We start from the raw sequence: 21,654 nt of genomic DNA, 5'->3' as shown, positions 1-21,654 counted from the left end.
AGATATTCAACAGTAGTACTTAAAAAAAAAAAAAAAAAAAAAACAAAAAAAAAAAAAAATATATTATTATAAAAAAAAAAAATATTAAAATAATAAAGGAGGGGGGGGGGGGGGGGGGGGGGGGGGGGGGGGGAGGTTGAGTAGAAAGGCCTTCTACATAGTTGGTTAAAAAAATCAAAATCCCATTTTTGGCCAAATGTTGATGAAAGACTGTCTCTAGACCTCAGTTTACCACTACCTAAAACACTCAAATCCCATTATACTAATTTAACATATCTAATTTGATATACCAAAAAGAATCCTTAATCCTAATAATTACATGGTATTTAAAGCAGTACTTATAGAAATCCAGAGCAATGAAAGTTCAGTGGACTTCCCCTTCACAGTGAATGAAATCTGTCAGTTCAACCCAGATAACTTCCACAGGGAGGGAAGGAGGAAAGGAAGAAGGAAAGATTTACTGAGTATCTGTCATGTTACAGGCCTTGTGGCAATTGCACAGGATACAAATAAGAAAAATAAAGATAATCCTGGCCTTCAAAGAGCCTAAAAGCAAATAAGGAAGTGGGGGATGGAGGGCTGAAAAACAGGGGAGGGTAGGATGTGGTAAGAAAGTATCCAGTGCCCAGTGCAGGGGCAAAGTGGAGTCAAGTACAGTGGGTTGAAAAATGAAGAGTGACTAGCCTAGGAGCCTTCTTTAAATAGAGGTTTTAGGAGGAGTCCTCTGATCCATTATCCAGTCAAAGGGGCAGAGGACAAAGGAGGGAGGAATAGAAGGCCAGTAAGATGCAAGAAGGGAAGAACTCTTAAACATAACAAGGGATGAAAACAAACATCCCTCAGGCAGAAAAGCAACTAGTTAACTAGGTAAAAATGAGGAACCAGATCTTGGGGTAAGTATAAGAGAAAGTGAGAGTCACATAGGAATGAGAATATCTGTTATTTTTCTTATTAGTACTGCTACTGCTGCTACCATCACAATAATAGCAGCTAAGCTTTTACATAAAGCCTACTATGCTTTAGGCACTGTGCTAAGTGCTACACAAATATTATCTTACTTAATCCTCACGATAACCCTGGGAGGTCTGTGTTATTATTATCCCAGTTTTGCATTTGAGGAAACTGGGACAAATCAATGTGACTTGTCACATAGCTAGTAAGTGTGTGAGGTCAGATTTGGGAAGGATCTTCCTGATGCCACATCTAGAACTCTATCCACTGTGCCACCTAGCTGCCTCTAAGGCTACCCTTCTTCTTCTTTTGTAAGAGAGAGGGTTACTGGTAGGTAGGTTTTTTTTTTAATAGAAAGATGTCCTCGGGGTGGCTAGGTGGCACAGTGAATAGAGCACCGGCCCTGGAGTCAGGAGGACCTGAGTTCAAATCCAGCCTCAGACAATTAACACAAAAACTAGCCGTGTGACCCTGGGCAAGTCACTTAACCCCAATTGCCCCTCAAAAAAAAGATGTCCTGGCAGAGTGAAAATAACATTCTGAAAATGTATAAGCTTGAGCTGTTGTCATAGAGCCTTATAGAGCCAATGTCTATTTTTAAGGTTTACAAAGCAACTCATGTGCATTATCTATCCCTGGATGGGCAGATAAGAAAACTAAAGCCTATAGGGTCAAGTGACTTGCCCAGGATTGCAGCTGAGGTGAAATTTCATTCCAGGTCTTCCTGAGTGGAAGCCTAGGTCTCCATCCATCACAGAGTAGCTTCATAACAGTTTGACAGAATGTGAGTGTTGAATGAGTTGGAAGAAAACATCTTGTATAGATATAACGCAGACTATTTTCAAAGTATTTGCTTAGCATTGGTCCATTTAGTTTGATCATTTTGCATGTGAATATTTAGGCATTTTTTTTTTCCTCTCCATTATTAAAGACATCCATGATAATGCCTGATCAATTAGTTTTTTAAATTATTTTATTCTTAATTTATGGAATAAAACAAGCAATTCCATAACATAGTATAATAAAAAAAGATGATTGCACATGAAACTGCAGATCTCTTATGTACACCTTGCTATTCTTTTTAAATATATAATCAAGTTATCATGTAAATTTCTTTTTTTCTCCCCTCTAAACCCTAGACAAATGGGTATGTATACACACAGACACAAGCACACACACACATACAAGTATATGAAAAATTATTCCATACATATTTCTATTTGTCAGTTCCATCACTGATCAGCTAGTTCTTGAAGAGATAGCACTTGAAAGATCTAGATCTAGTGTGGCACTAACAGTCCTCTAAGGAAGGTTTCATTATTACCCCCCATTTTTTTTGATATAATGAAACTAAAATTTGGAGATGCTCACAAAGTATTAAAGGAAAGATTTGAATTGAGACTTTCCCCAACTCCAAAGCCAGAGCTCTACAGAATCAGATAGGTGACAGAGTGGAGGGAGTATTGGACTTGTCATGAGTGGAATTAAAAAGTGTAAACTTCTCAGGTAACATTCCAGAAATCCGAACAGGATTGTAATAAAGCACCAAAGACTTAGCAACCTGGGCTGGGAGACTAGGACCCTCACCTTACTTCCCCGGTTATAAGCTGAAGTTTTTGCTAAGCTTAGCTAAGCATAGGAGGGGAAAGCACAGACCCTACAAATTTAACCACAGGCCCCAATGTCCCAGACTTGTTTCCACAGACAGCCATCTGACCTGTACAAATATAAAATTGGAAATCCTGTTACAGAACTCTGGGCAGGTCACCATGCCCTAAAATCCCCATGATTCATAAAATATTGTCTGCTTTCATATCTATATTGATATTGTTAGAACATTTATCTTCTGCTTTCATATCTAAGTTGATAACATATTTTGTCTGTTTTCATGTCTGCTAGACATGTACCTTCTGCTTTTTGGTATTATTGACATTTCACCTGCAATGCCAGCAGATTTGGGGGTTAAGATTGTGCACCTCAGTTCCTAATTAACAGAACAAGACAAAACAAGGGAGAGGGGAAAGGGATGGTCTTTTGGGTATACAACCAAGCTTTGCATTTTGTATTTTGCCTCTCCTACTAGACTGCCTCTGGTAGCAAGACCACCCTTCTTGCAAGAAGAAATAATTAAATAAATCCTTCCTGTCTCTACTTGGACATATCTTTGCTTATTTTATTTTGGGTAATAGTCATATTGTCCCACACAGTATGAAGACCTGATCTGTGTCCTATCTCAGACACTTTCCTGCTGTGATCTTGGGCAAATCTCTTAACCTCCCTCAATCTCAGTTTCCTCATATGTAAAACTGAGATAAAAATAGCACCCACCTCATAGTTTTGTTGTTAAGCTTCTGTGAAATATGTATAAGAGGCAGCTAGGTGGCACAGTAGATAAAAGTACCAGTCCTAGAGTCTGGAGAACCCAAGTCCAAATTAAGCCTCAGACACTTGACACTTACTAGCTGTGTGACCCTGGGCAAGTCACTTAAACCCAGACTGCTTTCTAGGAAGCTACTGATAATATACACACATATATATATGTGTATGTGTTTGTGTATGTATGTATAACACACACACGTATGTGTGTAAGAACTTTCAAGTAGAAATGATACAAAGATCTTTTTAAAAAAAATTCTCAAAAGAATATTTGCTGAGAAGATTGTTAGATAAATTTTTCAATACTTAAATGTAAGTATGCTATTTTATGTATTGTTCTTTATATCTAACAATTTTTTAAAAGCCATAGGTCAGCTATGGAAAAATCAGGAAAAATGAAATGGTATTTTAGAAAATAGTAAAACTACAAGCTCTCCCAATCACAGGCTTTTAATTAAAACCACAAAGTAAATGGATTCCTTTCTTGCTGAAACAGTTTACTGAGGTGGGTGGGTAAGAAACAGTTTTCCAAATGAATGTTAAAATTACAGTTTTTCAATAAAGATTAATGTAGTTGGATAGCTAATGTGAACGTGCCCTTCTCCTCTCCCCCTAGCCTCCCCAAAAGTTCCTAGATTAAAAAAAAATACTCTTTAGCAACATTATTTCAAAATGTTTGGTTTGTCCAAAAACTCTGTGTGCAAATAATACAGATAGATGAAACATTTCAAAATACCATTAATTCTAATTTTCACAAGAGACCAGAAATTTATAATGTCCACTTAGAAAATATTAGTTTAGGAGAGAAAAATGTATTCATAGATCACAATTATGCATTTTATTTTAATCTTACTTATGATAATATTTTATACTTCATACATAAGCATTTCTGAATCAACTCACAGTATGTATAAGTAACACCAGGTTAGCAATAGCATGACAGCATATAAACAAAACATCATACTATAAGCTTCATCAATTTCTTTGTGGAAACAGGCAACCTCAAGTTTCACATAATTTTCCCTCAGTATACATGTCAGAAAGATTTTAGTGGTTTGTTCCTTTACTTACAACAGGATATTTTCTTTGATCTAAAATCCTTAAAATATCTTGCTTACTGAATACACAGCATTTGGAAATAAATTACTCTGCTACAGCTATAACTAATATTAACTCGTCCCTTGAAAATAAGATATTAAGCAAAATCAGATGACTGGGGATTTTTAGTGATACAGAAACCATGTTATAAATTAGAAACAGTTCTATGAGAAAGGTTAGAACTCAAGATGCAAGAAGGGCCTGGGAAAGGCAAGTATCAGGGTAACCAGAATTTTCATAAAGGAGCTGAGCTTGAACCTCAATATAAGTGGAACAGGAAAGTAAGGGAGATGAGCCCCACAGGTAATGGGGTTGGATGTCAGTTATCAAGGGAACAAGGGTTAGCTGGAGACTAGTGGAAGGAGCAGAAAAGGAGTGGTAGGTAAGCATTTCTGCTCAGCTAGGTGACCCAGGGAGAATGAAAAAGAGCTAATTTGTGTCAGCATCCATACAGGAAAACTTGGTAATTACCTATTAAACCATGTTAAGGTAAAACCATGTTAAGTGGGCTATTAACATTATGTAGTGATGCGTATTCTACACTATAAGAAAGACACTTCCTCTCTCTGAGCTTCAGTTTTTTTCTTTTATAAAAGAAAGAGGTTGGATTACATGGTTTTTAAGGTACCTTCCACTTCTAACATTTTCTGAATGTTTTTTTTGCTTTTATCCCCCAAATATTGGCTAGCAAGCTATTTCCTGCAACTTTTTAAAGATTTTTGCTATTGTTTTCTTCTTTGTGAATGGACTAGTAAGGATACAATCCATAATTTAAAAAAAAAAAGATAGTTGAGGGAAGATTGAAAATTAAACCTATCAGAAACTGAAAAATTTTATAGATAAGAGTAATTTCATATACTATTTTAGTTGAATGGTAGTATGGGAGCTGCTATTGCCCCCCTCTCCAAAATTATTTTGTATTTAATTGTATTTATTTTGCAAATCCGTGTATTTTGTTCCTAATAAAATGTAAGGTCCTTTTCCTTTTTGTTTTTATATTTTACAATTCATAAATATCACTTGACTAATACTGAGTGGTTCATAAATGCTTGTTGATTGACAGAGAACCAAAACTATGAAATCTACAAAGCATTTTTTATAATATCGACCCAATATCAGTTACTCTTCCCACACCTATTTCAGCATCTTAATACCATATTGCCTTAGCTAACCCAAGCAGCTAGTTCTAACTGAAAATGTCTGAGATCTTTAAAAATCAGTGGAACTCCTAAGCCTATTTCAGTGCAGAGTAGACAAAGTGAAGATTAGTGGAAAACAGTAAATGGTACAGATAGAGATAATGTAAATAAATCATGAGCACAGACCTTTTCCAAATTAATCTTTAAGTTCTAATGGCTAAGGAAGAAGCTTTCAGTTTGTTTTTTTAGTAAATGTTTCACTAGAATAATATAAATGATAAGAGAATTGTAACTCAAAACATTACCTCCAGATGAAGAAAGAAAACCACAAGTCCTGTCTTAGAGCAGGAATGAGTTCGTCAGCTACAAGGTATTAGGTTAAATTGTACTGAGGAGCCATGTAAGTTGGGTTGATTGTAGGTGGGCCTCAATGACAGGCTTAAATTCTGAATATATTATGGCAAGACTTTCTAATGCAGACTCCACACCTTTTTAATCTACCTCAGAAATGTCCTAATGATATAAAATCCAGATTTCTAAATGTTTTTCATGGGCCCCAAATACTACAATGACTTCTTCACATATAATAATTAAAAATCACATAATATTATAACTAGAAAGGTCCCTTAGAAATTGAGTGCAACTATCCCAGTCGACACTGAATGATGGCTGAAGATGGCATTAAGCTGGGTTAATGTACTCAGCTTTGGGACTCATTCTTGGGTCAAATTGTTAAGTGAGTGAAAACACAGCTAGCCTACTACATCTAGTTAGCTTCACATTCCATTCAACTTTCTACCAGGAAACTAGAGCCTGTAGGATACTTTGCTATATGCCAAGACACTGACTTCCTTCTCATCACCTGAGGAAATGACCTTTCCAGATCTCAGAGACCACGCTTTACCCCCCTCCTCTACCCTTCAACCACCTTGTGTGCCTCTGGCTCTACATAAAGACCAAGTTACTAATATCATTGTTATTTTACTATTTCAAATCACCCATGATTCCACTCATAAACCTTGTAATTCTCCATCCTAGTCACAACTCCCCTATCTGTGTTGTAACCCCCTAATGAAAGCTCTTTGAGGACAAAGACTCTCACTTTTGAATTTATATCCTCCATGTGTATCACAGTATCTGGCATAGATTAGTTGCTTAATAAATAAATATTCATTAACTCATTTATTTATATTGAACTTTAGGGTTTTCAAGGAGAGGAAAAACTACTTGCTCACAGTCACACAGCATATAAGCAGCAGAGTCAAGATGAAACATAGGTCTTCTGACTACAAGTTCAGTATTTCCTCTATTATAAATAAAAGTTCATCCCACCTGACTATTTTACATGGAAAGCAATAGAACAGTATTTACTACATGCCAATAACTGTGATAAATGATGGACATACAAATTAAAAAATAAGACTGTCTTCAAAAGGAGTCCAAGCTTCAATTGAAAGAGACAATATTGAGGAAGATTACATTCATGGAAAAGCAAAAGTGAGGTGGTATCTAAGTCCTAGGAAGGGAAGTAACAGGGCAGATCGCATGGCTATGAAGACCTTGGAAAGTAACGTCAGGGCAAATGGTTAAAAACTAAAGAGATAGTAGGGGCAAGGATCAGAGTACACTGGGTCATTAGGATACCTCTGGTAAAGGTCAGGATAGGGATGAAGACCATCATTGAGCTGCAAGTGAGAACTTGGCAATAGTACAGTATTTCTTGGGTTGGGGAAGGCACGGCTCCATGGCATCCAGTATTGTTGGTCCTGGGAACTGAATGCCCCGTTGTTGAGTAAGCCGGGAAATGCTGCTGCTACTGAACTCAAACCACAATAATACTTTACTAAGTGCTGGTAACAAACAGAACCCGGGGCGGCTGACCAAAACTTCATTGATTAGGCTAAGTAATTTAAGCATGGGAATCCTACAGCAATTAACATAACATCTATGGTCTTTGTTTCTTATAGGGCTGTTTCCATAAATGACTAAGTTTTCATATTACAAATTATATCTTAACTTGAATGGCTAACTTAATAGCTTATTTCTCATTGTCCCAGATTAAATTCTAAACTCTAAAACTGGTATTTCAGGTGCTTTAGAATCATATCATAATATAACAGTTCACAATTTATAGTTTACAAAGTAATTTTCTTGAAATAATCCAGCAAAATAGTCAGTGGAATTATCATTCCCATTTTACAGATGAAGAAACTGAGGCAGAGGGTGCCATAACTTGCCATCCCATGGTGAGGAAGTCTAATATACAGCACTCAAATCCAAATATTCCGATTCAGATCCTGCTGCTCTTTCTCATGATCCCTTCCACTATGCTACATCTATTGATGGCAATCTATTCTTCATCACCTTATCACACCTTATTAACTTGGGACTTTATGTTTTTGCACAGACTTAAGAAAATGAAGACTTGAGGAAGAATTCGAAGACCATCTAGTACAGACCATGGTAGAACAACAGCAGCAAAAACCCTCTCGGATACACCTCAAAACAAGTGGTTGAGTTGATAATTTAAATTTAATGTCAAGAACTTGAGGGAAAAGAGAAACTACTCATCCCCCAAGGTCACTCAACTTTTAGATGGCTTTCATCATATAAAAAAGGAAAAACTGACAACAATCTCAACTATGCTATTTGTAAATTTTATCCATTGCTCCTACATGTATAGTCTGAAACCAAGTTAGAGAACCCCCTGCCAATTCTTCTGTTCTTAGGGCTAATGATCCTCTTTTCCTTGAACTTGCCTAAAAAATAACAAGAATTGGAGGACCTTGCGATTCTGGATCCCCATTAACCCTGTCCATCTTATTAATGCCACTTTTCAAATGTGGTTCCAAAAACTGAATTTCATACTCCAGATGTCCAGATCGGATCAGGACAGAAGACAGCAGTACTAGTTCTCAGCTCCTGAACTGCTCCTTATCTTAATAAATCTCAAGGCCACTGGCTTTTTCATTAAAATAACACAGTTCTATTTCATATGGCACTTTGAGGCTCACTAAACCTCACATATTGTTTTCCCTCACAAACTGCTTCCTAGTCACATAGCCCTACATTCTTTAATTCTGGTTCTTTTGTAATTCAGAGGTCTGAGGTTATTATTTATTCCTCTTAAATTTCATCCTATCAGTTTTGGTCCAACAATACAGTCTGTCAATATCTCTTTAAATTCTCAGTCTATCATGCAGCATGTTAACTATCCCTCGTAACTTGGTGTAAATAGCAATTTTGATAAGCATGCCATTTCTTCCTTTACCTAAGTCATTGATAAAAGATGTCAAACAGCATAGGGGCAATCACAATCACTGATGTCCTTCATTCAAGCTGACATAAAATGATTGATGACTATTCTTTGTGCCTAGTCATTCAAACAGCTCTTTATCTATTATTATCTAGCTTACATTTAATTCAATAAAATTAAAAAACAATCATTACACCTCTGTGTAAGGAGGCACTGTGCAAAGCATTGAGAATACAAAAACCAAAATGAAAGAGACTTTGCCCTCAAAGTGCTTACATTCTGTTAGGGGTTTGGAAGTGGTGGGGAAGATAGAATATATATTCAGATAATTAAATAGAAGTACACATGAAGTAACTTCAGAATTGAAAACATACTAATATTTGGGAGCCTCAGAATAGACCTAATGGAAAGGTAACACCTGAGATAAGCTTTCAAGGAAGCAAGTCAGAATGAGAAGTTCTTCTGTAGTTACTACTCAGGAGATATTGTTCACGAGAGTAGTATTAGAAAAATATTTTTCAAAATGCTTTGATAAAATCCAGGTAACCTATGTCTACAGAATTTCCCTTTCCTTGCTGTTCAGTCATTTTTCAGTCACTATCAATATGTGACTACAATTTCACTCTTCGTGAACCTATTTGGAGTTTTCTTGGCAAAGATACTGGAGTAGTTTTCCATTCCTTCCCCAGTTTATTTTACAGGTGAGGAAACTGAAGCAAACAGGGTCAAGTGACTTGCCTGGGTCACACACTTAGTAAGTGTCTGAGGGAAGATTTGAACTCAAGAAAAGAGTCTTCCTTACTCTAGGCTTGGCACTCTACCTACTGTGCCACTTAGCTATTCCTTTCCTGTCCTAACAGAATAGTAATTTTGTTCAGAAGAAAAAGAAAATTGTGTCACTCTGGTATAACCTTTGTGTGTGACTGGGACAAAAAAATAGGGGAGGTGGGGGGTTAAAACAAAGTCAAACTGTCTCTGGTAGAAGCCAAAATAACATAGAATCATAGATATAAAGGTGGAAAGGACTTAAGATGCTAGGTTCAGTCCTCTATTTTTATAAATGAGGAAACTGAGGCTGAAAGGGTTCAAGTGACTTCCCTAGAACTATAGAACTAGTAAGTGTATGGGGTCAAATTTGAACTCGTCTTTTTAAACTTTAAACCTTATCCATTATGACATGCTGTTTTAAGAGATAATCTCAAACAATCAATAAACAAAGAATCTATTAAACACCTAACATATGCCAGTTACTGTGCTATGTGCCAGGTATAAAGACAAAAAAATAAGCAGTCCTTGTTTCCAAAGACCTTTATTCTCCTGGGGAGATAATACATCTGCTTGTAAAAGATATATGCAAGGTAATTTTTGGCAGGGGGAGGGAAGGTCAAAAGCATTGGAGCAGAGCTGTGAAGAAAACAGATCTAAGGGGAGGGTGTTAGGAAGGAATACATTATAAGCACAGAAAACAACCAATGCTAAGGCAAAGAAATGGAAAAATTGAGTGGAAAAAATATGAGGAAAAGCAAGAAGGTCATTTTGGCTGAATCATAGAATGCTGGAAGGGAAATAAAATATAATAAGATTGGAAAATTAGTTTTGGGAACAGGTTGTGAAGGACTTTAAAAATCAAAGTTATATTTGACTCTAGAGTCTATATAGACAGATTTCATTAAGGAAGAGAGTAACAAGATCATTTTTCGTACACTTTAAGAAAAGCACTTTAGCAGCTACATGTATGATGGATTGTAATGGGGAAACTGAGGCAGAGAAGTGAATTATAAGGCTTTTGCAAAAATCCAGGCAAAATGTGATAAGGATCTTAATCAAGGCCAATTGACCAGTTAGAGAAGAGATGAATGCAGGAGATATCATGAAGGTAGATATAATAAAATTTGGCAGTTTATTGGTTGTGTGAAATGAGAGAGAACGAGCAGATCTATGTAGCCATGGCTGGGAACTTTTGTGACAGAAAGAGGGTAAGTTGAAAAAAAAAATTAGCTTGGTTATAGACATTTTGAGTTCAAAAATTTCATTTAACAGATCAGGAAACTGAGAATCAATGAGGTGAGCTCACCCGCCCAGTACTAGAGCCTACAAGATTTGGCTTATGGAGTAGGAGCTGGGGCTCTGGATTTGCATTTGAGAAAAGCTTGTGTAATCAGTCTGAAGTGTATCATGGAGTGAGAGATGACCAGTGATCATTGGACTTCCTGATGCCAGAAGGTACCAGAGGAGAGATAGATAATACTAGCATTCACATAGTACTTTCAGATTTGCAAAGAGCTTTTTAAAAAAGGTTTTATTGATGTCTTTTTTTAAAAAAATCACCACAATTTTGCAAAATATTTGGTTTGTATTATTCCTTTTGATCTCTAAAACCTTTGCAAGTTCAGTTTTGTTGTTATCCTCAATTTGGAGATTAAAAAAACTGAGGCTGAAAGAGGTTAATTGCCTTGCCCAAGATCACAAAGATCTCTCCAATTTGAAGTCCAGTATTCGTTGCACTATGCCATCTAGTGGCCCCTAGTGAAAGATACATACCTATTCTTCCTGAGCTACAAGTCTAACTAATTTTTACCACTGCATTACACACATTCTCCTGGTGATGGTTTTGGGGTTTAAGTAAGGAGTGAAAATAGTGTTTCTGACTCTCTATGTAGGAAATTATTTAGCTCATGAATATGCATATTAATGAATAACAGTCATTTAAGTAGTAATCTGCACATTTTTCACTCTAATGTTCAATTTAAATACAATCTCTGAAAAACCTTACTAATGGAGAGTAGGACCTGCCTACTTTCCAGAATGAAAAGTGAAAAAATTTCAGATCACAGAATTTCAAGAAGTCATCTGCTAAATTGTGAATGGTCCTTGATCTGTTATCAGTCAAGGGAGTAGCCATACCAGTGAAATCACAGAGCTTAAAGATACTTGAGTATCTGCACACAACTTTTCTCTTAGCACGCTTATTATAAGGCATAAAACAGGAGCAGTTGCTTAAGGTGTCCAGTTTCTACTGAATACTGCAGAAAGAATGTTAAGCAGAGCCACTGAACTGATATCTACCTAACTGAAAAGTCAAATCCTAGTTGGTCTGAAGAGAACTGATTTGTTTATTCCCTTGGTGGTTAAGTATTCACACAGAATATGTAATGGAAGAATATATTCTAAGATCAAGTGGTGAATTAGCAGTGGGGTATTGTCCCAAGAGGATAGTGTGCCTGCGAGCACAGATTCCTAATAAGAATCCCCATTCTAGGGGAGGAGTGGATAACTTCCATCCCAAAGACTGCAATTTACAAAGAGGATTATATTATTATTTTTATAATAACTAGGATAACATTTTTAGAATTGGAAATAAACTTATATGTTATCTGGTTCAAAGAGGCAATATAACACAGTGAATACAGTGCTGGACAAGGAAGAAATCCAGCCTGACATTTACACAGCCATGTGATGCCTGGGAAGTAATTTAATATCTCTAAGCCTCAGTTTCTCATTTGTCAAATGAGGGCGTTAGATTACATGGTCTCTAGGATCCTTTCCAACTCTAAATCTATCCTATGAAATCTTTCATTTGACAGATGATGAAATTGAAGCTATTAGGATTGGCCCAAGCATCTCTTGCCAGATGGCACCCAGTTCACTATCTTTGTCTATTTAGAATGAGAATGTGGGAAACAACAGCTCTGATGCTTCTTGCTCTAGAAGGGTGATGATGATAAGGAGTATCTTCATATTATTTTTGAGGAGTGGATAGAGTGATAGAGGAAAGAGAGAAAAGAGAATAGAAAACACAATCTATATGATTTCTTAGCCCAGCTAGGGATTGGGAAGGCATCTGCCTCTTGTACCACCAACAAGCATATCTGCTATTTCTGAAAAATACTAAACTAAACCTCCTGATGGATCTAAATGCCAGGAATAAGAAAAGCAACTTCAGGAGCTCTGCATAAGGCAAGAAAGAGTTGATGACCATGGAGCCCTTGATCTGAAGAGACAAAAGTGATTTTGTTGCGGGATGGCAGTGATGGGGATACAGAAGAGCTGTTATTCAAGGACTCAGTAGAAAGCAGTGCTCGCTAAATATAACTTTTAAGATTTTGTAGCAGCAACAGATATGTATATCTGATTTATTCTACCCCCTTCCATTATAAAATTCCTAGTGTTTAACATTGAGCCTTTAACATTGAACACAGAAAAGGGAGCTGTTAAATGTCAGCTGGGGAGCACAGTAGATAGACTCCCAGATCCAGAGCCAGAACAACCTAAGCTCAGTCACTTCCTAGCTTTGTGACCCTTAGCAAGCTGTTTAGCTCAATTTTCTTTTATGTAAAATAGAATAATAGCACCTTCTTCTGACAGTTGTGAAGATCAAATTAGATAACATATATAAAATGTTTGCACACTAGGAAACTTTATATAAATGCTAGTTATTTCCTTATGGGTAAGGACCATGTCTTATATTTTTTTTTATCCTAAACAAACCAAACAGAGTCTTACACAGAGACAACAAATGAACAAATTTGTTGAATGAGTCAGTAAATAGTTATACTTACATATAAAGCATCATTTAAAGCACCAGCTGCCTGTATTTTGGAAGGATTTAGTGGGCTAAACTACTTTATAAATATTACATAACTATTTGAAAAATGCTTTACTGGCATTTATAAAATGATTTTATTAAGTGCTTGATGCTTTTAATAATTATTGTTCATAATTCCCCTATAAGTAAGTCAGTAATATTATCTTCTTTTCAAAGAAACAGAAATAGAGATACAAAGATTTTTCTCATGAAGTTGCTCCACTGAGTCATTCAACATATATGAAAGTAGAGTCCAGCCCAGCAGAATGTGTCATCTAGCTAAGAAGAGTTTTTATAATCAACCCCAAATAAAAAATCCTATCAATAAGAAATAAAATTTACTTCTGAAATAAATTAATTTCAGGCATTTTATTAGAGTATGGACATATTTTACATCCACCAATATTATTCAAATTAGGTCTCAATTTTCCCTTTAATGACATTTTAGAAGAATGGGTTAAAAAAAAAAACAAGCAGACTATGTTAATCTGAACTTTAATCTTTTTTCTATACTAACTCCTTCTCTGATGCCTACAAGTTTATTCACAATCTATACCATCTTAAAAAAAATCTTGCTAGACCCAACTATTTGGAACTACCACTCTATATTAATTCTTCCATTCTCAGTAAAACTCCTAGATAAAAGCTGTCTATATTCATTGCATGTAGTTCCTTTCCTTTTATTCACTCCATAATTTTTTGTAATATATCGTCCAAAGTCATAACTCAACTGAAATTGCTCTCTAAAGTAACTAATCATTATTAGTAACTAAAGTTACTAATCATAATTGCCAAAACTGACAAGTCTTTCTCTATCCCCATACTTTTGGACCTCTCAGCAGCTTCTGACACTACTAACCTGAGACCCAGAATTCCACAGGAGGGTCTTCTGGAATCTATATCTCAGTCTCAAGGAAAGTTAATCCACTCATCCTTGGCAAGCCTGCCCCAAAACCTAAGCCAAGGGTTTGTCCACTAGATTAATGCAAACTGCACCCTTTCAACCAATCTTATCTACCAGCCCTAGACTGCTGATCATGTTTTGGCTTCATTTTCCTTCCAGCCACTCACCTAAGTATTCATCATCATCATAAAACTCCACAAGCCTCTTCCCTTCTTATCTGTGCAACTAAAACTACCCTTCCTGGTCACCTATCCTCATATGTATTTTCTTCCTCTATTAGAATATAAACTCCTTCCCCTCTTCTTTCTCCCTCCCCCTCCTCTTCTTTTTCTTTCTCTTCCTCCTCCTCTACTTTCTCCTCCTCCTCCTCCTCCTTCTCTCTCTCTCATCATTATATCTCTTGCACTTAGCACACTGTATTTGGCACACAGAAATAACTTGATATTTGTTTCATTAATTCATTTTATTCATCAGTTGCTCTCTCTTCCTGGATACCCTCTCCTCTCTAGACTTTGTTGACATTGTTCTCTCATTTCTCCTCCTGCCTGAGTTACCAATCCTTTTCAGTTCCTTTTGCTGGACCATCAACCATGACCCTGCCCTTAATGCACTGGTGAACCACAGGTCACTCTAACTGGCACCCGACTCTTATCTTGACACCTCCTTTCTTAATAGTCCCCATCATTATCCTCTCTATCTCTATCTACAGATAACTCCTAGAGTGATCCTATCCAGCCCTAAACTCTCTCTTGAATTCTAGGACCACATGACCCACAGGACATTTCTAACTGGATATCTCATAGGGTTTTCAATTACATTTCCAAAACGCAACTAATTATCCTCCCCACCCCAAACATACCTCTGTCCCACATCCTTCTCTGTTTCTCTTCAGAGCATCATCACCATCCTTCTAGTCACCCAGTTTCACAACCCCAGCGCTGTCCTCAACTCCTCCATTACACACAACCCAACATGGCAAATCATTCATCAAATCTTGCCATTTGGACATCTGTAACAACTCTAAGCAGATGGCCCCTCTTCTCCACTTACACAGTACTGTTAGTTATCAATTCCAAGATTAATGCAAAACCTTCCTAACTGTTCATCCCACCCCGAGTCTTTCCCTAGATCAATCCATCCTACACACAGGTGCCAAAGTGATTTCTCCTTAAGTGCTGATCTGATAATGTCATTTCTTTACTCAGTGAATTCTAGTGACTCCCTATTACTTCAAAGATCAAATATAAACTGCTGTGCTTGGCATTTAAAATCCCTAACAACCTGGCCCCAACCTACGTTTTCAGTCTTATCACAAATTTCTCTCTTTTCTATAGCTTAGAGTCCAGCCAAACTGGCTGTATGCAAAGCACACTACCTGCTGCCTCCATGACTTCGCATTGACTGTGCTATATATGTGAGAGTTCCTCTCTTCTCACCTGTGCTTCTTAGAATCCCAAGCTAAGCAAAGCCACCTGTTACTTGAGCGCCTTCTTGACCACCTCTGACCCTCATGTCTTCCCTCTAAGGTTACCTTGTACCTGGTGTGCATCTATTTTGCATATACCGATGTATGTACATGCTGTCTAGCAGTAAGACTGAAAGCTCCTTAAAAACAGGGACTGTTCATTTTTGTCTTTGTAAAACCGGCACCTAGAATAGTTACTGGAATGAAGTAGGCACTGAATAAATGCTGGGTAATGATTTTCCCTCTTTTCTATTCCTCAGTCCTTAGGAGCTACAATAAGGAGTAAAGGGACAGCTAGGTGGTGCAGTGAAGAGAGAACCAGCCCTGGAGCCAGGAGGACCTGAGTTCAAATATGACCTCAGACACTTAACACTTAAATGTGACCTGTGGCAAATCACTTAAGCCCAATTGCCCTGTCTTCCCCTCTCAAAAAAAAAAAAAAGACAAAAAGACAAAAAAAAAAACCAATAAGAAGTAAAATGGGGGTGGCTAGGTGGCACAGTGAATAGAGTACCAGCCCTGGAGTCAGGAGGACCTGAGTTCAAATACACCTCAGACACTTGACACAATTACTAGCCGTTTGACTTTGGGCAAGTCACTTAATCCCAAGTGCCTTCCAAAAAGCAAAAAAAAAAAAAAAAAAAAAAAAAGTAAAATGACTAAAAGGCATGTGAAAGGCAGAGGAAAAGGAAGACTAGAGGAACATATTAGGTATTTAGATCTTTGATAATTCACAGAAATCAAATAATTTAAAGCTAGCAAGAACCTCAAATGAAATATAATTTAATCTCCCAATTTTATAGATAAAGAAAATTGAACAAAGAGTTGTAAACTGGTAGCTTTCTGTTTAAATGTTCAAAAAATATTTTATAAAAATACACTTTAAAATTACCTGAAATGATGACATTGAGAATTCACCCTGACAATGAGGAATGGAGTGGGGCTTAGACAGGGCTTGGCTCAGAAACAAGCTGGGTATGTGGTTTTATACCTACCTTATAGTTGAAGAAACATGCAGAGAGCATGCAAGAAAGGAAATTGTAACAAAGGGAGGGGATAAAGTTCTATGCCTGAAAGCTGCAATTTCATACAACTTTTTCCCTACGATTCACATGTCCAGTATCCTGATTGTGTTGCATAAGTACGTAGTATTGCAAATTGATACTAGTAGATGACACAATCCAATCCAATGAAACTCTTCCTTATTTCCTTTTCATTTTCAAGCTCAAAGAAGGCTTTTCATTTGATCATCTAGATTGGATTATTAGGACCTGTTACAACCACAAATGAAGCTCAACTTTTTTTCTAGAAGGATCAAAGAAATACAATGCAAAATGATCAATGAAATTCCACCAAAGAAGAAAAGAAGACAATTAATACAAAATGTTAAAAATTGCACCTTGACTTTTATTCCACTTCTCTTAAAATCTAAAGCTTTCTTGTCCCCTAGTTAATTGAATTCCCCAAGATTCACCAAAAAGAAAGTTCACAAACTTTTTGATCCCGCCAACTTTCTAATTTCCTGCTCAACAGCTTCCAGATTAGCCCATACCAACAGACAAAAAGAGAGATAGATAGATATATGCATACATAGACACATGTAGATACACAGACACATAGATAGATGACATGGTTCAGTCATTTAGTTGTTTCCAACTCTTTGTGACCAATATTGTCCATGGGGTTTTCCTGACAAAGATATTAGAGTAATTTGCCATTTCCTTCCCCAGTGAATTAAGGCAAACAATGGCTTGCTCAGGGTTACATAGCTAGAAAATTTCTAAAGCTGGGTTTGAACTCAAGTCTTTCCTGACTCCAGGCCAGCATTCTATAGACTAAGCCATCTAGCAGTAGATGGATAAATAAATAGCTAGATAGACAGACAGACACAGACAAGGACAGACAGATGATAGAATATATAGATGATACATGCAACACAGATATAGACCCACTGTAAAAAAATGAAAGAATATCTCAACATTTTTTGTGATAAAGGAGAAACTACTTGTAAAAAAGGATACCAAAAGAGAAAGGATAAGTTAACTCACTGCAAAGTTGGTAAAAAGGAGAGGCAAAAAAGGGACAGTATTAACTATGGGGGCCAATTTCAGAACATACTAATAAACAGCACTATCAAGAAGGTATTCTCCTTCCTGGCAACCTTCAGTCTCTGGGATATGACAAATGCTGCTAAAAAACATTAGTGTATTGATAAATCTTAAAGAAAAAATCTTATTTCTTTGAAATAACTATTTACACCAGAATTACAGTTGGCACCAGATCTTTGATTTCATTGGTATAAAGGAAATTCCTTCCTTCAATGCAAGTAGGTACATTCTCTGCAATTTATCATAGTAGAGTCTCCTAGAATACTGAGAGATAAGAGTAATTTGGCCAGGATCACAGTCAGCCAAAGTAGGACTAAACCCAGATCTTCCTGGCTTCAAACTATTATCCCATGCTACTTAAACCAAAGTATCAGATGGCATTGTGACAGAAAATTAAAATCAGCCATATGTTCAGCCAAGAGATGAAGGAAGGAAGGAAGGAAGGAAGGAAGGAAGGAAGGAAGGAAGGAAGGAAGGAAGGAAGGAAGGAAGGAAGGAAGGAGGGAGGGAAGGAGGGAGGGAAGGAGGGAGGGAAGGAGGGAGGGAAGGAAGGAGGGAAGGAGGGAAGGAAGGAAGGAGGGAAGGAAGGAGGGAGGAAAGGAGGGAGGGAAGGAAGGAAGGAGGGAAGGAAGGAAGGAAGGAAGGAAGGAAGGAAGGAAGGAAGGAGGGAAGGAAGGAAGGAAGGAAGGAAGGAAGGAAGGAAGGAAGGAAGGAAGGAAAGCTTCGTGATAGAATTATGATGAGCCAGTGGAGAAACTAAACATTAAGTGCTCATACATTTCTTTTCCACCTCTCCAATTCTAAGAAAAAAACAACAACCACATTTCCCCTTTAAAAATAAGCAATATTAACCCACAAACCAAACAATTGTAGTTTCATTTTTTTCTCCAATTTTTTATCAGTGATTATTAATTTTTACTTATGGAAATTTAAAAAGATTCTAAAATACCAAAATCAAATTGACACATGTATGTACCTCTGTACTGAGAGAACCACATGTGCATACACATGCACACACACATACACACACACACACACACACACAGAAACAGCATGGCAAAAGGGACAGTAGGACAGCCTTGGCATCAGGATCATCTAAGTTCAAGTTTCACCTTTGACACGGTGGTAGTGTGACCCTGGTTAACTCATCTGATCTCTCAGTGCCCAGGCAACTCTCCAAGACTATAAATTATATACCAGCTGCAACAACTAAGAAAGGCAGGGGTTAGTTACCTTGAGCTCCCTCCCCTAATGAAAGTAGTACTATCTTTCCAGAAAAGCTTGTAATATTACCATCTCTCCAAGCTCCTGACTCCTCTTCCCTTTTGCCCACAAAAGCACTGGCCTTTGCTGGTTTCAGCCTTTCCCACTTACTTCCCTGCTAGTACAATCTAGGCTCTGGACCATCCTAGTTCCAGGGGTCACATCCCTAACGTCCACTGTAGGTAACACTACCACACAGTTATATAACCTCAGTAGGCTATCCGAATAAGACAACATAAAACCAGAAGTAGTTCATTACCCATCTTTAATTCATTACCTGTTTTACATTATTCTTCCAGCAAGTGCATCACATAAATCCACTTTAAAATGACAAAGTCCAGTCTTAGTTCCAAACTACTGAAAAAGAATGCCTGACTTAGCAATACTTAAGGAACCAGTGGTCCAAAGCAGCTCACCAGTGAAAAAGCTCTTCTCCCACATTCCATTTGGTACAATGATATTATACTTTTTTAAACACCATCCTCCAAAAAGCAGCAATTACTCTTGCAGGAGTCTACTGTTTTAATTATGAACTTGAAGGTTTTAATGAGATTTTCCCATCTTTGTTTTCCTTCTAAAATTTCTGTCTTTTACAACTTAGATAAATAATGATAATCTGACCTATGCTATCTTAAGTTAGTTTAAGAAGATTTAATACTTTCAGCAACTTTGTTACTTTGGTAATATATTACAGCAAAATTGAGTTCAAATTTAGTTTAGTGCAAATTGTTTGGTATTTTATAGTATCATAACTCAAGGGCAAATTCAAGGATGTGTCAAAGTACATTATTAATTTAACATTTCATTTTTCATGCATTACATAATAAGAAAATACTTTTGCACTGCATAAAAGTCATGTTACAAAATAATAGCACTGTATTTAGCACCTTCAAGACAACATTATTAAAACACACTTGATTTGTGAAGCAGTAATGGAATCGAATAGAAAACTATACATTTTTATGGTTTATGTTGTTAAAAAAAGAATTGTCAGTCTGCTAAACTGACTGACCCCTCCCCCCCCAAAAAAATCAACATACCCTCTTATATGAATCCTGCTTGGTTCTATTTTTTTGGCTAAGTGGAGTACACTTCCCCCCTCCCCATAACTCCCTCTGAGGAGAAGAGATTCACTGAGAAGTAAAGAAAATGCAAAGAATGCTTCAATAAAATATTTTAATATATAAAAATTACTATAATACAAGGTCTGTAATTCTTAGCATTTTAAAACTTTTGTTGAAAAATGTACATATTGTCAAGTTATACATTGGAACCACAACCAAAGAGCATTTTGTACATTTAAGTAAATTTTGTAATTACTAATTATTCGACAAATCTTAATTGTGAAACTACTCTGTGTAAAGTACTCTGGGGAAAAGGATAAAAGATAGTCCTGGACTGCAGAGAACTTACAATCTTTTTAGGGAAGGCCAGATATGTATTGTCAGTTATTGATTAAATGTGAGAGCGTGGAAGATGTTAAAGCTTTTCTTGAATGGGTGAGATTTATCTCTGCTTCCCTTGTCAGCAAATTCATGAAATCTTCCTTTTGTCCCCTTATTTCTTATACGTACAGTGAAGTTGAAAACCATTCAGTTTACATTTCTCCACTGTCACACAGATCATCAACTATGTTTTCTCTCCAATTCCCATGGGCTTACAGTTCCTGACTTGTTGCCCCTCAATTGCAACCAGCAGGTATGAATTTGGCCAATGTTTGTATTTTTCACATTTGATTTTATTAAGGTGATTTGCTAGTCAATGCTGTAGGGTAAGAAACAAAAGCTTGCGTTTGATCTCCCTTGTCTACTAGGCAGGCAGTGTGTTTTTTAAAATAACTTGAGGTTGAGCCACCATAAGCAGAGAAATTTTATTTGAGCTTTAGTTAAATATCCCCTTTGCTAGAAAACCAATTTTTGTTTGTCCCCCATGTGGAAACTTCAAAATAACATCAGGGTTGAGATAATAAAGCACTTTCTGATACGTGTGCATCACTCATACACACCCCACTGTTATATTTTTCTAATGTATTGCCATTTAGGGTTTATGAAATCAAGTTTTTACAAGAAGAATTATTTCTACTTTACAAATTAAAATTAATGATAGAAGGGAAGATCAAAGCAAGAATAACAGAGCTTTGGGAACAAAACTTAATTTAATATAAGGGATGGGCAAAGTAATAGAAGAGGAAAGAGAACTACAACAAAATAGCTCATGCAGTTAAATATATAATTTTATATGAGAATTAATTTTATTTTACTGTTTCAAAAATTCTGTTGATAGAAATTTGTCTCCATTTTCAATTTTAACTATAGATTTAGATTTGAGGCACTATTTTGACATAAATACAAAATGTTACAACCATCTCAGGCCTGAATTCATTTAGACCAAATGCCAGAGTGAATAAGCTCTACTTCCATGGAAGAATATTTTGAAAATCTTGAGTTGTAGTCTTCAGGTCTTCCAAATCTTTTTGATAATTATCTAGTATTGTCAGCTAGCATTTAAC

The 21,654-nt window shown here is 36.6% G+C and overlaps 1 protein-coding gene across 3 annotated transcripts in view; it reads right to left on the bottom strand.

The window, feature by feature from the left end:
- The window catches only part of PTPRK (protein tyrosine phosphatase receptor type K), a 759,288-nt gene that overhangs the window by 421,867 nt on the left and 315,767 nt on the right, over positions 1-21,654 (bottom strand). The gene's annotated exons all lie outside the window — the stretch shown is intronic.

The sequence above is a fragment of the Petaurus breviceps genome, unplaced genomic scaffold, assembly GCF_028583685.1.
Source record: "Petaurus breviceps papuanus isolate PSGF00001 unplaced genomic scaffold, PetGlider_PUasm1.0 90977, whole genome shotgun sequence".
In the NCBI taxonomy this organism is placed as follows: Eukaryota; Metazoa; Chordata; class Mammalia; order Diprotodontia; family Petauridae; genus Petaurus; species Petaurus breviceps.
This window is presented reverse-complemented; position numbering and strand designations above follow the sequence as displayed.